The sequence below is a fragment of the Glycine max genome, chromosome 8 (assembly GCF_000004515.6).
Source record: "Glycine max cultivar Williams 82 chromosome 8, Glycine_max_v4.0, whole genome shotgun sequence".
Classification (NCBI taxonomy): domain Eukaryota; kingdom Viridiplantae; phylum Streptophyta; class Magnoliopsida; order Fabales; family Fabaceae; genus Glycine; species Glycine max.
In genome coordinates, this window is record NC_038244.2 from 25,646,824 (window position 1) to 25,661,466 (window position 14,643).

At 35.3% G+C, this 14,643-nt stretch overlaps 1 non-coding gene across 1 annotated transcript; it reads left to right on the top strand.

Annotated features, from left to right (window-relative positions):
• The first annotated feature begins 201 nt into the window (after positions 1-201).
• On the top strand, positions 202-308 carry LOC113002448 (small nucleolar RNA R71). The gene has a single exon (XR_003268010.1). It is a non-coding gene; the product is annotated as a small nucleolar RNA R71 (small nucleolar RNA).
• Positions 309-14,643: the final 14,335 nt, after the last annotated feature.

Genomic DNA, 14,643 nt, shown 5'->3' on the forward strand with positions numbered 1-14,643 from the left:
GCTACCTCATGCACTCCTCTAATGACTATGGCATCATTTCTGGCGCTAAACTGCTGGGAGTTGGAAGCCATCTTCTCAATTAAATTTTTGGCTTCAGCAGGAGTCATGTCTCCAAGGGATCCACCACTAGCAGCATCTATCATACTTCTCTCCATATTATTGAGTCCTTCATAAAAATATTGGAGAAGAAGCTGCTCCGAAATCTGATGGTGAGGGCAACTGGCACATAGTTTTTTAAATCGCTGCCAGTACTCATACAGACTCTCTCCACTGAGTTGTCTAATACCTGAGATATCTTTCCTGATGGCTGTGGTCCTGGAAGCAGGGAAATTTTTTTCTAAGAATAATCTCTTAAGGTCATCCCAACTTGTGATGGACCTTGGAGCAAGGTAATACAGCCAGTCCTTTGCCACTCCCTCTAATGAATGAGGAAAAGCCTTCAGAAATATGTGCGGGTCTTCACCTGCAAGGCCATGAAACTTTGGAAGCAAATGAATCAGTCCAGTTTTAAGAACATATGGGACATCCTCATCAGGGTATTGGATGCACAAGCTTTCGTTGGTGAAATCAGGTGCAGCCATTTCCCTTAGAGTCCTCTCACGGGGTGGAGGTTGTGCCATGTTCTCAGAATATGCAAAATCAAAATGCTCAGAATCAGAATGCTCAAAATTATAATGCTCTAAATCAGGATGTTCAAAATCACCAATAACAGAATGCACAGATTCACCAGTAATGGAATGCTCAGAATGATCAAAAGGTATAAAATGATGCCTAACTAATCTATGAAATGTCCTATCTATCTCAAGGTCAAAGGGTTGTAAGTCAGATGGGTTGCCTCTAGTCATACACTACATTCAGCATGCACAACTAGTTGCCTTGTCATGTAAATAAAGGTGCAGGTTTGAACTACAACTACCCTCAAATTATATCCAAATGACTTGAAATTTTGTGAGCAACCTTAGAAAATGATGAGAAGATAGCACAAAAAATTTCAGACAAAAATTCAAAAAGCTAAAATTGGTAGGTTAAGAAAAATAAGTGAATAAAACTTGAAAAATAAAAAACTTTTGACAGAATCGCTTTTTTTGGATGATGGAGACCTCAGCCGGCCTACAACGGGCTGCCACGGCATAGGAAATTTTTTTCTACCCCAAATGCATATATAATAATTGCGATTCTGATAACCGGAGCAAAAGTTATGGCCGTTTGAAGTTTTGACAAACACAAAATTTGCTAGTTTTTTGGAATTTTCAAATCTGACCAAACTAAAGGCTCTAGCTATTTTTCCCACAAAATATGGATTAAAAGAAGTTACCACAAAAAAATTCAGCCAAAAATAACAACCCTAGCTACTAAAACAAAAAATCTCAAATAATTCAGCATGGGTGGTCGCTAAAATCCGTCTCTACTTGATTTCTACTACTACTCTGTTTTGCCGCAAGCAAAAGTGGTCGCTAAGTCCGTCGCAAAACACTATTCACAGCAAAACACCCAAGACTGAAACAGGGGAAATGCTTAATGGGAAAACTGAAACAGAACACACAGTAAACAAAATATCAAGATACTAAACGACACTAACACACATACTAACACAATACTAACAATTAAACACAAAACACGAAAGAATTAAACACACAACGCTAGCTATTATGAACCTTTGGACACTGCTCCCCGGCAACGGCGCCAAATTTGATCGAGGTCGTACCTGAATCAAATAAACATGAAAATACAGTAACTAGGAAGTGATCCTAGGTCGTTTCCCAACGAGCAGTGACAAACCAAATGTTCATAATATACTTGCAGTAACAGTAACGTTTGGGGGGGTTTGTTTGTTTTGTGATTAAAGAGCAGAACAAGTAAACTGGAATACGAAAGTACTAATATTAAAAATGGGTTGTTTCCTCTGATTCAGAAGCCATTCTCTTATCCTGGGTTATGGAGAATTCGTCCCTAACAGTCAACCACTTAATCCAACCCTATTTCAATTTACTAAGCGAAAATCAACTTAGGGTTTTCAATACTTGATTAGGCACCACATACACCAGTTAGCCCTTCGTCCATTAAGCATGAACGCAAGTTAGGCACAGAGGCAATTAATCGAACACGAAGCGTGCACTGATTAATATTCACGAATTTGGGATAACTGGTGAAGGGAAAACTGCCAGGAAACCACATTACAAGCGAAACCTCAAAGAGAGTTGGGCTTCGTCCTCAAAAGGAAACAACACCAGAAAATCTAGCCTTCCATGGATTCAAACAGAAAATGCAAATGAAACATGAAGCAGAAACGTAAATGAACAAAAATGTAAATGAACAGAAACGTAAATGAGAGTAGAAAAAGAAGCAAGAACGAAATTGTAATTAGAAGCAGAAAACGTAAAATTGCATTCGTGAACAGTAGCATCAAAGCAGAAAACGTAACACCCTAAAACAAAAGCTCCGAATAATGAATAGCATCACATAATGCCTTACACGAATCCCAACGCTACTATTTAAAAAGAGTCACTCAAAGTCACTGGGCCCTATTACAATACTCTGGCCCAAAACGAAATAAACACTGAACAACATAAAATAAAATTGCGAAATTTCCTAATTAGAAATTAACTAAGGTAAGCGCTGTTTTATTTTCCCTCTTCAAGTCCATAACCAAAATCTGGATTAAGCCCAATGTTTCATTAATTCCTGAAATTAGATTAAAAACATCAAATTAGCTAAATGAGCCCAAATAATAAAAATGCCTGATTAATTGACAATTAAGACCAATCAGTAATTAAAATGGTGCAAAAAGGGTTTAGAAAATAGAAGAAAATGATGGCACATCACTCCTCCACGTTGGTGAAAGGGAGGAGAAAAAAAGATGAAAATCAAATCCGAAACACTTCTGTAAGGCTTTTGTAACTTTTCCGTATAGTACGAAAAGGGGGGTAAACTTAGTAATTGGGGTGCGCTTACAAATCTTCCTCAAGAAGCGTCTAGGCGGCAAGCACCTCCCATTTTTCCTATAAATAGGGGAAGGGGGCTGTTTCAAAAGATTCCGGACCCCTTGGCGATGCATTTCGGCTGTTTTGGGTGAAAAAATGTGTTTTCGTGAAGAAAATCCAAGCCGAGGTGCTTCCGTAACGCTTCCGTAAGTTCATCATTCTTCATCATTCTTCATTGTTCTTCACCATTCTTCGTCGTTCTTTAGTCTTCAACCGGTAAGTTCCCGAAATTGAATCTTTCAATTCATTCTATGCACACTTAGTGGTCCCTACTTGTTTTGTGTACTTTCACTTTAATTTTGCTTACTTTCAGTTTTCTTTTCTTTTGCTTTAACGAGCTTTTAACCATTTATTTAAGCCGTTTTCTCACCTAATAAATGATAAAATGAATTTCAACTGATCATTTGTGTTGTAATCTTGTTTAATCACTATTAAAACAAAATATAACCGATCGTTCACGTTGTAACCTCAGTTAAACCAAAAAAGCAAAATAATAATAAAATAATCAAAATATCTTGAAAAAAAATAATGATAAAATAATCAAGAAAAATCAATCGGACGTTTTTCTTTGAAAGTTTCCTTGAATGAATTGACTAATAACCAAAGTGAAACTAAAGCTAAAATCAACTCACAAATCAAGCTTTGTCCAAAAAATCACTAAAGACCGTTTTAAGGTCCAACGCCTTAAACAGTCCTCTTTGCTTTTATCGGTTAGCATGGACCGTTCAAAAGCATAAAATTAACCCATAACTTTAGCACTTTTGCAAGAACTACGTAGGTCTGATTTCCTCATCGCAATTGAGGATACGTAGGAGCAAAAGCCCCGCTTTTGTCGACCACCCCAAGAGATCGTTAATGGTCCAATGCCTTAACGTTTCTTTCTTTTCAAAAAGAAGAGATCGTTAATGGTCCAATGCCTTGATGTTTCTCTCCTTTCAAAAACAAGAGATCGTTAATGGTTCAGCGCCTTAACGTTTCTCTCCTTTCCAAAAATCAAAAGATCATTTAATGGTCCAATGCCTTAAACGACTTTTGTTCGGTTAAATATATCTTGCGAAAAAAGATAAAAACAACTTAACCAACGTTTAGTTCTGAAAGAACTACGTAGGTCTGATTTCCTCATCACAATTGAGGATACGTAGGAGTGAGGGAAACACCCTTGTCGACCACGATAAGATAAAAAAATACAAAAGGCATAAAAAGACATAAAAACATAAAAAAGGGAAAATAAAACAAATCGAAGACATGATATTGAACACTTGGTTAAAAGCTGCCGTCCCTTGTGACAGACGCATGGGGTGTTAACACCTTCCCCGTGCGTAAAAACAACTCCCGAACCTTTCACGATTAAAGTTGGTAGACCACACCTTTCCGGTTTTTCTGATTTTTTCCTCAAATAAACATTGGTGGCGACTCCATGCATTTTCCTTTCTTGGAAGACGCATATGTGAGCCCCGCGTCGCCCTCCCGTCGAAGGGTAGGTTGCGACACTAGGCAACATGAAATGCCATTATAGAACATGCAAGAGGTAGAAGTCTTTGATTGTTGGGGAATTGATTTTGTTGGTCCCTTACCATCCTCGCTGTTGGACAAGTCACATAAAAAATTTTAAGAAGGGGGGGTTGAATTAAGATTCCATTGAGTATTCCTAATTGAAAATTTCCTTTACTTAGATATTCCCTAGATTCAATTATTTCTTTGATTATAAGTTACTTGAATAATAAATAAGAAGAAGTAACCTTAAAGAAATATAAACACAACAGAAAGTAAAAGAGATTAAGGGAAGAGAGAATGCAAAACCGGATTTGTATTGGTTCGGCCACAACCCGTGCCTATGTCCAATCCTCAAGCAAATTCCACTTGAGCATTTTCACTAACCTTGTAAAAACCTTTTACAAGCAATGAACCACAAAGGACTTCCCTCCTTTGTGTTCAGTGTTTACACCAAGAAGCAAATTCCACTTCTTGCAATGAACCCCAAAAGACCTTCCTCCTTTGTGTTCAGTGATTACACCAAGAGGCAATCCCACCTCTTGCAATGAACCCCAAAGAACGTTACTGCTTTATGTCTAGTGATTACACCAAGAAGCAAATTCCACTTCTTGCAATGAACCCCAAAGGACGTTACTCCTTTGTGTCTAGTGATTCAACCAAGTAGATCGTCTCTTGAAAACCTTTACAACCAAGAGTCAGTCTCTGGAAAAGCTTTTTGTAAGAATGGAGGAGAGGAAGAAAATAGAATAGCACAAGTTTTTTCCCAATGAAATTTTCTTGACAAAGCGAATGTTGAACAAAAACCCATAGAAAGATGTTGAGAATAATCATTTTGAAATTCGTGCCATTGTCACATATTTATAGCCACTTGATGGCTCTTGAAGAAACCATGTTAAAAGTTGTGACTTTTTGCAATTTCTTCAAAACCAGTCACTTTAAAAGTTATGACTCTTGGCAATTTTTCAAAACCAGTCACTGGTAATCGATTACCATAATGGTGTAATCGATTACACAATTTATTTTATCAAAAGTTGTGACTCTTCATGTTGAGGTTTGAAATCCAACGTTCAAAAACCACTGGTAATCGATTACAAATATTGTGTAATCGATTACACTATTTTGAAAATATTTTTGAACGTTACAAGACAATGGTAACCGATTACATGCCGATGGTAATCGATTACTACTTTGTAAATCAGTTATAAAATGTTTTGGGCTTCTGGTAATCGATTACTAGAGAGTAAAAACTCTTGTAAAAGATATTTATTGAAAAATTCTCTTGGACAATTTTGTGCTGTTCAATCTTTTCTTTGAAAAATTCTTTTTAACATACCTTGATACTTTTCTTGAGGTTCTTGCATATCTTGAGTCTTCTCTTGATTCTTCACATGAATCTTCTTGATTCTTTAATCTTGTTTGAATGGATCTTTAATAATCTTTGGCATCATCAAAATAATCTTGGAAGTTTTGCTTCTACAATCTCCCCCTTTTTGATGATGACAAATACTGAAATCAAGATAATATATGCAATATTTGATCTATCATTCACTCATCCCTTTTTCCCCCTTTCTTTTTGAATTTGTGCTTAATTTAAAACTCAGTAAATAATTTTATGTCTTGATTTCTAAAATACCTATTTTCTCTCCCCCTTTGGCAACATCAAAAAGCCAAAGTGCGTGGAAATGAAATAAAATAACAAACATATATCATATGCTAACAGACATAGCAACAAGACAAAAAACTCTATGGCAAAGAATGTTTCCTTTGGGAGAGGTTTGGTGAAGATGTCAGCAAGTTGATTTTTAGTATCTATAAATTCTAAAACGCAATCGCCTTTAAGAACATGATCCCTTTAAAAGTGATGCCTAATCTCTATATGCCTTGTTCTAGAGTGTAGTACTGGATTTTTGGATAGATTAATGGCACTGGTATTGTCACACTTAATGGGTAAGTGATCAAGAATAATCCCATAATTAGACAATTGTTGTTTCATCCATAAGATTTGTGCACAACAACTTCCAGCAGAAATATATTCTGCTTCGGTAGTGGATAAAGCAACACTATTTTGATTCTTGTTGTGCCATGAGACAAGAGCAGATCCTACAAATTGGCAATTTCCACTACTACTTTTTCTATCGGTTTTGGATTCGGCAAAATCCAAATCAGAATAAATTATTAAGTTGCATGTAGACTTTTTTGGATACCATAATCCTAGGTTAATAGTTCCTAAGAGATATATGATAATCCCTTTTACTGCACTCAAGTGTGATTGTTTGGGATTGGATTGGAATCCAGCACACATGCATACACTAAACATGATGTCTGGTCTACTAGAAGATAAATATAGAAGAGATCCAATCATACCTCGATATTGTTTCATTCTATAGATTGACCAGATTCATCTTTATCTAAGTAACATCCAATGCTCATGGGTGTGGCCATGTGCTTCGAATTTTCCATCCCAAATCTTTTGATCAGTTCTTTGTAGTACTTGGCTTGGTTGACAAATATTCCTTCGTTGGTTTGCTTAATTTGTAACCCAAGGAAGTAGTTTAAAACTCCCATCATTGACATCTCAACTTCGCTTTGCATATCAAGAGAAAATTCCTTGCATAGAGAATCATTAGTGGATCCAAAAATAATATCATCAACATATATTTGAACTAATAGAATATCATCATCCTTTTTCTTTATGAACATAGTGGTATCCACTTTTCCTCTAGAAAAGTTTTTCTCTATGAGAAATTTGCTTAGTCATTCATACCAGGCCCTAGGGGCTTGTTTTAAACCATATAGTGCCTTTTTCAATCTATAAACATGACTTGGCTTATCTGAATTTTCAAAACCTGGGGGTTGTTCTGCATATACTTCTTCTTGAATTAAACCATTTAAAAAGGCACTTTTAACATCCATTTGATAAAGTTTAAAATTCATAATGGATGCATAAGCTAAGAGCATTCTAATGGCTTCTAGTTTTGCAACAAGAGCATAAGTTTCTTCATAATCTATTCCTTCTTCTTGATTATATCCTTTTGCAACTAACCTAGCCTTATTTCTAATGACTATGCCATGTTCATCTAACTTATTCCTAAATACCCATTTTGTTCCTATAATAGGGTAGTTATGAGGTTTCTAAACTAGGTCCCAAACATTATTTCTCTCAAATTGATTTAATTCTTCTTGCATAGCAACTATCCATTGATCATCTATTATGTCTTCTTTTAAGTTTTTAGGTTCTATCATAGAAACAAATGTCATTTTATTGCATAAATCTTTGAGAGAGTGTCTAGTTGTTACCCCTTTAGAGATATCACCAATAATGCTGTCATGAGGATGATTTCTGGAAGCTTTCCACTCTTTTGGAAGATCATTGTTTGCTTTAGTTTCGGAGTCTTGAGAATTCTCATCGCTTTCATCTCTTTTCCTTTTAGAATTCCTTTCATGAGTTTGCATCTCTTCTAAGAAATCTGAAACATCATCTAACACATCCTTTCTTGGAGAAATAACATTAGACTCATCGAAGGAAACATGAATGGATTCTTCAATAGTCATAGTTCTCTTATTGTATATTTTATATGCTTTACTATGCAAGGAATAACCAAGGAAGATTCCTTCATCCGACTTGGCATCAAACTTTCCTAAGTTTTCTTTTCCATTATTTAATACAAAACATTTGCAACCAAAGACATGCAGATGTGAAATGTTTGGTTTTCTACCATTGAATAATTCATAAGGGCTCTTGCTATTTCTTCTAAGGATCTATTTTTCCTTTCAACAACATCATTTTGTTGAGGAGTTCTAGGCGCGGAGAAATTATGTTCAATGCCATATTCATCACAAAACATTTCAAATTCTCCCCCATGATCACTCCTTATAGAAATAATTTTGAGATTTTTCTTATTTCTATAACTTTTGCAAGTTTCCTAAAAGCTTGAAATGCATTATTTTTATGAGTGATGAACAATGTCCAAGTATATCTAGAATAATCATCAACTATGACAAGTGCATAATAACTTCCACTAAAACTCATGACTCTAGATGGACCAAACAAATCCATATGTAGTAATTGTAAAGGTTGAGTAGTTGAAACAATGTTTTTGGATTAAAATGATGCTCTAGTTTGTTTTCCCTTTTAACATGCATCACATAGTTTATCTTTTTCAAATTTTAGCCTTGGCAAGCCAACAACCAAATCTTTTTGAAATTAATTTGTTTAAATGTTCCATATTTATGTGAGCAATCCTTTTGTGCCATAGCCAAGGATCATTGTCTTTGCTAAGAAAACATTGATTATCATCTGATTTTTGTTTTAAATCTATCATGTAAACACTGTTTTCTCTAAATCCTATATGCTCTATGTCCTTATCATGTTCATGGATGGAGGATGAGGCTTTGAGTGCCATTCCCCTTTTTCTTTTGTCGTTTTCTTCATTTTGATTTAGTCTTTGCAATTCCATCTCATGTTCTTGCAACTTTCCAAATAGTGTGGCAAGAGACATACTAGATAGATCTTTAGATTCAGTAATGGCAGTTACCTTTGGCTGCCATTTTCTATTTAGGCATCTTAGTACTTTATTTATTAAATTCTCATTTAGAAATGTTTTTCCTAGTGATGCAAGATAATTAACTATGTGAGTGAATCTTTTCTGCATATCTTGTATGTTTTCATTTGTTTTCATCCTAAATAGTTCATATTCATGGGTTAGAGTATTAATCCTAGATCTCTTAACATCAGTTGTGCCCTCATGTGTGAGTTGAAGTGTGTCCCACATCTCCTTGGCATTTGTACAGTTTTAGACTCTAAAATATTCATCTATTCCTAGGGCAGACGTAATGATGTTTTTGGCTTTAAGATTATATTGAACTCTTCTTCTATCTTCTTCGGACCATTGATCCCTTGGTTTTTCTATTGTTGTGCTTCCATCTACTATGGTGGGTACATAAGGTCCTATTTCTATGGCTTTCCAAATGTTTAAATCTATTGCTTCAATGATGATTTGCATACGGGTTATCCAGTAGTGGTAACCCTCTCCATTGAAGATAAGAGGCCTATTGATGGAATTTACTTCCGGGAATAAGAAATTTGTTGAGGCCATATTTCTTGAAGTTTCTAAACTTTCTACAAGAAACCCACTCTGATACCACTTGCTAGACAAGTGGCCTCAGAAATTTTAAGAAGGGGGGGTTGAATTAAGATTTCGTTGACTATTCCTAATTGAAAATTTCCCTTACTTAGATATTCCCTAGATTCAATTATTTCTTTAATTATAAGTTACTTGAATAATAAATAAGGAGAAGTAACCTTAAAGAAATATAAACACAACAGAAAGTAAAAGAGACTAAGGGAAGAGAGAATACAAAACCGGATTTATACTGGTTCAGCCACAACCCGTGCCTACATTCAGCCCTCAAGCAAATTCCACTTGAGCGTTTCCACTAACCTTGTAAAAACCTTTTACAAACAATGAACCACAAAGGACTTTCGTCCTTTGTGTTCAATGTTTACACCAAGAAGCAAATTCCACTTCTTGCAATGAACCCCAAAAGACTTTCCTCCTCTGTGTTTAGTGATTACACCAAAAGGCAATCCAACCTCTTGCAATGAACCCCAAAGGACGTTACTCCTTTGTGTCCAGTGATTACACCGAGAAACAAATTCCACTTCTTGCAATGAACACCAAAGGATGTTACTCATTTGTGTCCAGTGATTCAACCAAGTAGACCGTCTCTTGAAAACTTTTACAACCAAGAGTCGGTCTCCTGAAAAGCTTTTTGTAAGAATGGAGGAGAGGAAGAAAATAGAATAGCACAAGTTTTTGCCCAATGAAATTTTCTTGAAAAAGCAAATGTTGAACAAAAACTCTTAGAAAGATGTTGAGAATAATCATTTTGAAATTTGTGTCATGGTCATATATTTATAGCCATTTGATGGCTCTTGAAGAAACCATGTTAAAAGTTGTGACTTTTGGCAATTTCTTCAAAAACCAATCACTTTAAAAAAGTTGTGACCCTTGGCAATTTCTTCAAAAAAAACTGTCACTTTAAAAGTTGTGACTCTTGGCAATTTTTTCAAAACCAACCACTTTAAAAGTTGTGACTCTTGGCAATTTTTCAAAACCAGTCACTGGTAATCAATTACCATAATGGTGTAATCAATTACACAATTTATTTTATCAAAAGTTGTGACTCTTCATGTTAAGGTTTGAAATCCAACGTTCAAAAACCACTGGTAATCGATTACAAATATTGTGTAATCGATTACACTATTTTGAAAATATTTTTGAATGTTACAAGACAATGGTAATCGATTACATGCCCATGGTAATCGATTACTACTTTGTAAATCAGTTATAAAATATTTTGGGCTTTTGGTAATCGATTACTACCTTATGGTAATCGATTACCAGAGAGTAAAAACTCTGGTAAAAGATATTTCTTGAAAAATTCTCTTGGACAATTTTGTGTTGTTCAATCTTTTCTTTGAAAAATTATTTTTAACTTACCTTGATGCTTTTCTTGAGGTTCTTGCATATCTTGAGTCTTCTCTTGATTCTTCACTTGAATCTTCTTGATTCTTTAATCTTGTTTGAATGGATCTTTAATAATCTTTGGCATCATCAAAATAATCTTGGAAGCTTTCCTTCTACACTCGTGTGGCAACAAATATATCTTGGTAGCGGTGGACTATGTCTCAAAGTGGGTGGAAGCAATTACTAGTCCAACCAATGATGCGAAGTTGATGATTAAGTTCTTAAAGAGAAATAGAAACATCTTTGCTGCGTTTGGAGTGCCTAGACTCTTAACTAGTGATGTAGGTACACACTTTTGTAATGCTCAACTCTCAAAGGTCCTCCAACACTATGATGTTCGACACAAAGTAGCATCACCCTATCATCCGCAAACACATGGACAAGCTGAAGTTTCAAATAGGGAGATCAAAAGGATACTAGAAAAGACTGTAGCTACTTCAAGGAAGGATTGGGCTGCAAAGCTTGATGATTGCCTTTGAGCATATAGAACAACCTTCAAAACACCCATTGGCCTTTCCCTATTTCAAATGGTGTACAAAAAAGAATGCCACCTACCAGTGGTATTAGAAATAAAAGCTCATTGAGCCATGAAGTTTCTCAACTTTGACTCAAGGCATACGAATCATCCAAGCTCTACAAAGAAAGAACCAAGAGGTATTATGAAAAAAATATCCTCCTCAAAGAATTTAGGCCTGGACAACAAGTATTGCTCTACAACTCAAGATTAAAGTTGTTTCTCGAAAATTACAATTGAGAAGGAGTGGCCCCCTTACTATTAAAGACGTTAAGCCCTATGGAGCTATAAAGATAGAAGACCAATCCAAAGATCGTGGCTAGTTAGGTAAGGGCCAAAAATTAAAGATCTACCTTGGTGGAGAAGTCCCACAACACACCATAGTCATCAAGCTTGAAGATCCTTAGAGCGACACCAAATGTGAAGCTAGTGATGTTAAAGAAATGCTTACTGGGAGGCAACCCATCTTTCTAACTCTTAATTTTTACATTACATTCATTTAGGATAGTTTTTAGCTTTAAGTTTGGAGTTCAAAAAAAATTATCACTCCGTAGCATAGCGCTAACTTACATTTTTGAGTTTTGTTCATCATGTGCCACCTTATTAATGACCAACTCATTTGGAGGACCATGTACTCGTTGTCCAAGGAGGTGGCGAGGCTGCAATGGGATAAGAGGAGATGTTGAGGGCTCTTAAAGCCCTAAGTGAAGCCTTATCTTCCCTTCTCTTTTACTTTTTGTTAATTTCACTTTATTAGTTTAGTTGTTTAGTATATGTGTGGTAGTTTAGAAATATGTTTATTACTAGGAAGATAAGGAAACACAATTGATTAAGAAACATCACCATTTTCTTACAAATCCACCATTAAATAAAACAAACTTTTGTGCTTAAATCCTTCTTTGTGCAGTTGAGCTCAAATGCTAAATGTGAATACCATTGTTTTTGCTTGATTGAGATGTGTAATAAGTTAGGCATGAAAAATTGAAAGCAAATAAAGAAACTTGTAGACCTAGCCCAGTGAGTGAGTGATCCTTATAATGATACAAATATATATTAAGAGACACTCTTACTTCACTCATAGTAAGTGAAGAGGTTTCATGATTCTAGGATTCTTAGGAAGAAGTTCCAAATTGGCCAAAAAGTTCTCTTGTTTAACTCTCGCCTCAAGCTTATTACTGGTAAACTTCGATCTAGATGGGATAGACCTTTGGTTATTACTAATATTTTTCTCCATGATGCAGTTGAGATTAAAAATGAAGTTATCGGCAAAGTCTTTAAAGTGAATGGTCAGCAACTCAAGCTTTTTCATTAGAGCCCTCAAGTGGAAGGGGAATTTGTGGTGGATCTCTCTTTGGTCTTGCCAATTTTATATGATGATGTGCCTTGAATGGCACTTGAGGAGTTTCCTTCTCTCTTCTTTTATGTTCTCTTTGTTTGCATTTCATTGCATGCTTACATTGAGGACAATGTGCACTTCAAGTGTGGGGGGAAGGGTCTAGAAAATCTATTTGCTGTTTTCTCTATTTTCTGTTTTTGTATTTGTTGTTTGCTTTTTGTTTCCGTATTCTGTTTTAGTTTCTGTTTCTGTATCTGTTTTTTGTTTTTGTTTAGCTGTATGTTGTTCCTTGTCTGTTTTCTGTATCTGTTTGTTGTATCTGTTTTCTGTTTTGCTGTATTTGTTTTGTTTTTGTTTTACTATTTTTATTGTTTTCTGATGTTTTGTTGAATTTTGGCACTTTTTCATGTTTTTCATAGGATTTCAAACTTGTATAAATTGTGAGAGATGTACCATTTTTAGTTGAGAGATTTCATGCTTGATATGAACCATTGTTGCAATTTTTGAAGTGATAAGTAGGCTTGAAAAATAAAATTTAAGGTGGATCATGTGTGATAGAAATACGCCTTGTCAGTTTTTGGGCCATAGAGGATGGATTGCACTATTCAATTTATATTCTTTCATGTGTGATCTCACCCTTGTGCTATATTACTCTAGGTTTTGCCTTGTCTCTCTTGTTATTCCTTGTTGCACATGCATTGAGATGATTTAGGCCTTCTTTCTTTTAGCCACTAGCCAAATATGTTGGATCGAGTGGCCTCAGAATAATCAAGAAGGGGGGTTTGAGACAAAGGATGTACCCTCTCTTGTTCTCAGTCAAACCCAAGTAGATGTACCTTCTACTTGTACCACAAAGGATGTACCCTCCAATGTGTTAAGACAAATATCTCGGGCAGTTAAACCTTTGATACTTTGTGAATGGGGATACAAAAGAATTCTTAGGCGGTTAGTCCTTTGAACACTTTTGTATTAGGGAAAGGGAAGAATCCAAAGAATTCTCAAACTGTGTCGCTTTGAATTTTTTGACAAGGGAGAAGGGAGATACAAAAGAATTCAGGCGGTTAGTCCTTCGTTCTTTTGGAAAAGGGAGAAGAGAGACACAAAAAGAATTCAGGCGGTTAGTCCTTGGCGAATTCTTTTTGGCAAAGGGAGAAGAGAATGAAAAAGATGAATAGCACAATTTTTTGAACAAATAACTTTTCTTGGAAGAGAAAGTTTTGAACAAAAACTTTTAGAAAGATGAAGAGAAGATGAAACAAAAAAACTGTTGAAAGAGATGAAAGAAAATATTGAAAGATGATTGAAAGAAATGATTGAGATGAATTAAATTGTTTCATGCCAAGGTCACATATTTATAGTTTCTTGAGGACTCAAGTCAAAACTTGTAACTCTTGGCAATTCCTTTAAAAACTAATCACTTAAAAAGATATGACTTTTGAAAGAATCTTCAGAAACAAGTCACTTGAAGAAATGTGACTTTTGGAAATGAATTTTTCGTAAACAGTCACTGGTAATCGATTACCATAAAGGTGTAATCGATTACACATCAATAGATGTGACTGTTTGTGACATCCTGGAAATTTCTACCCGGAATTTTTGGAAAGGATGTATTTTGAATGATTATATATATATATATATATATATATATATGTATTATTCAGTGTATAAGCCTATATGTTATTGGTAGAAGTAGGAATAGTGGGGGCAAGATATGCGGGTTAGGCTAATTAAGGAAGAGAAATCCATAAGTGGGAGGTTATGGGTTAATTCTAAATTAATTAGTTAAAA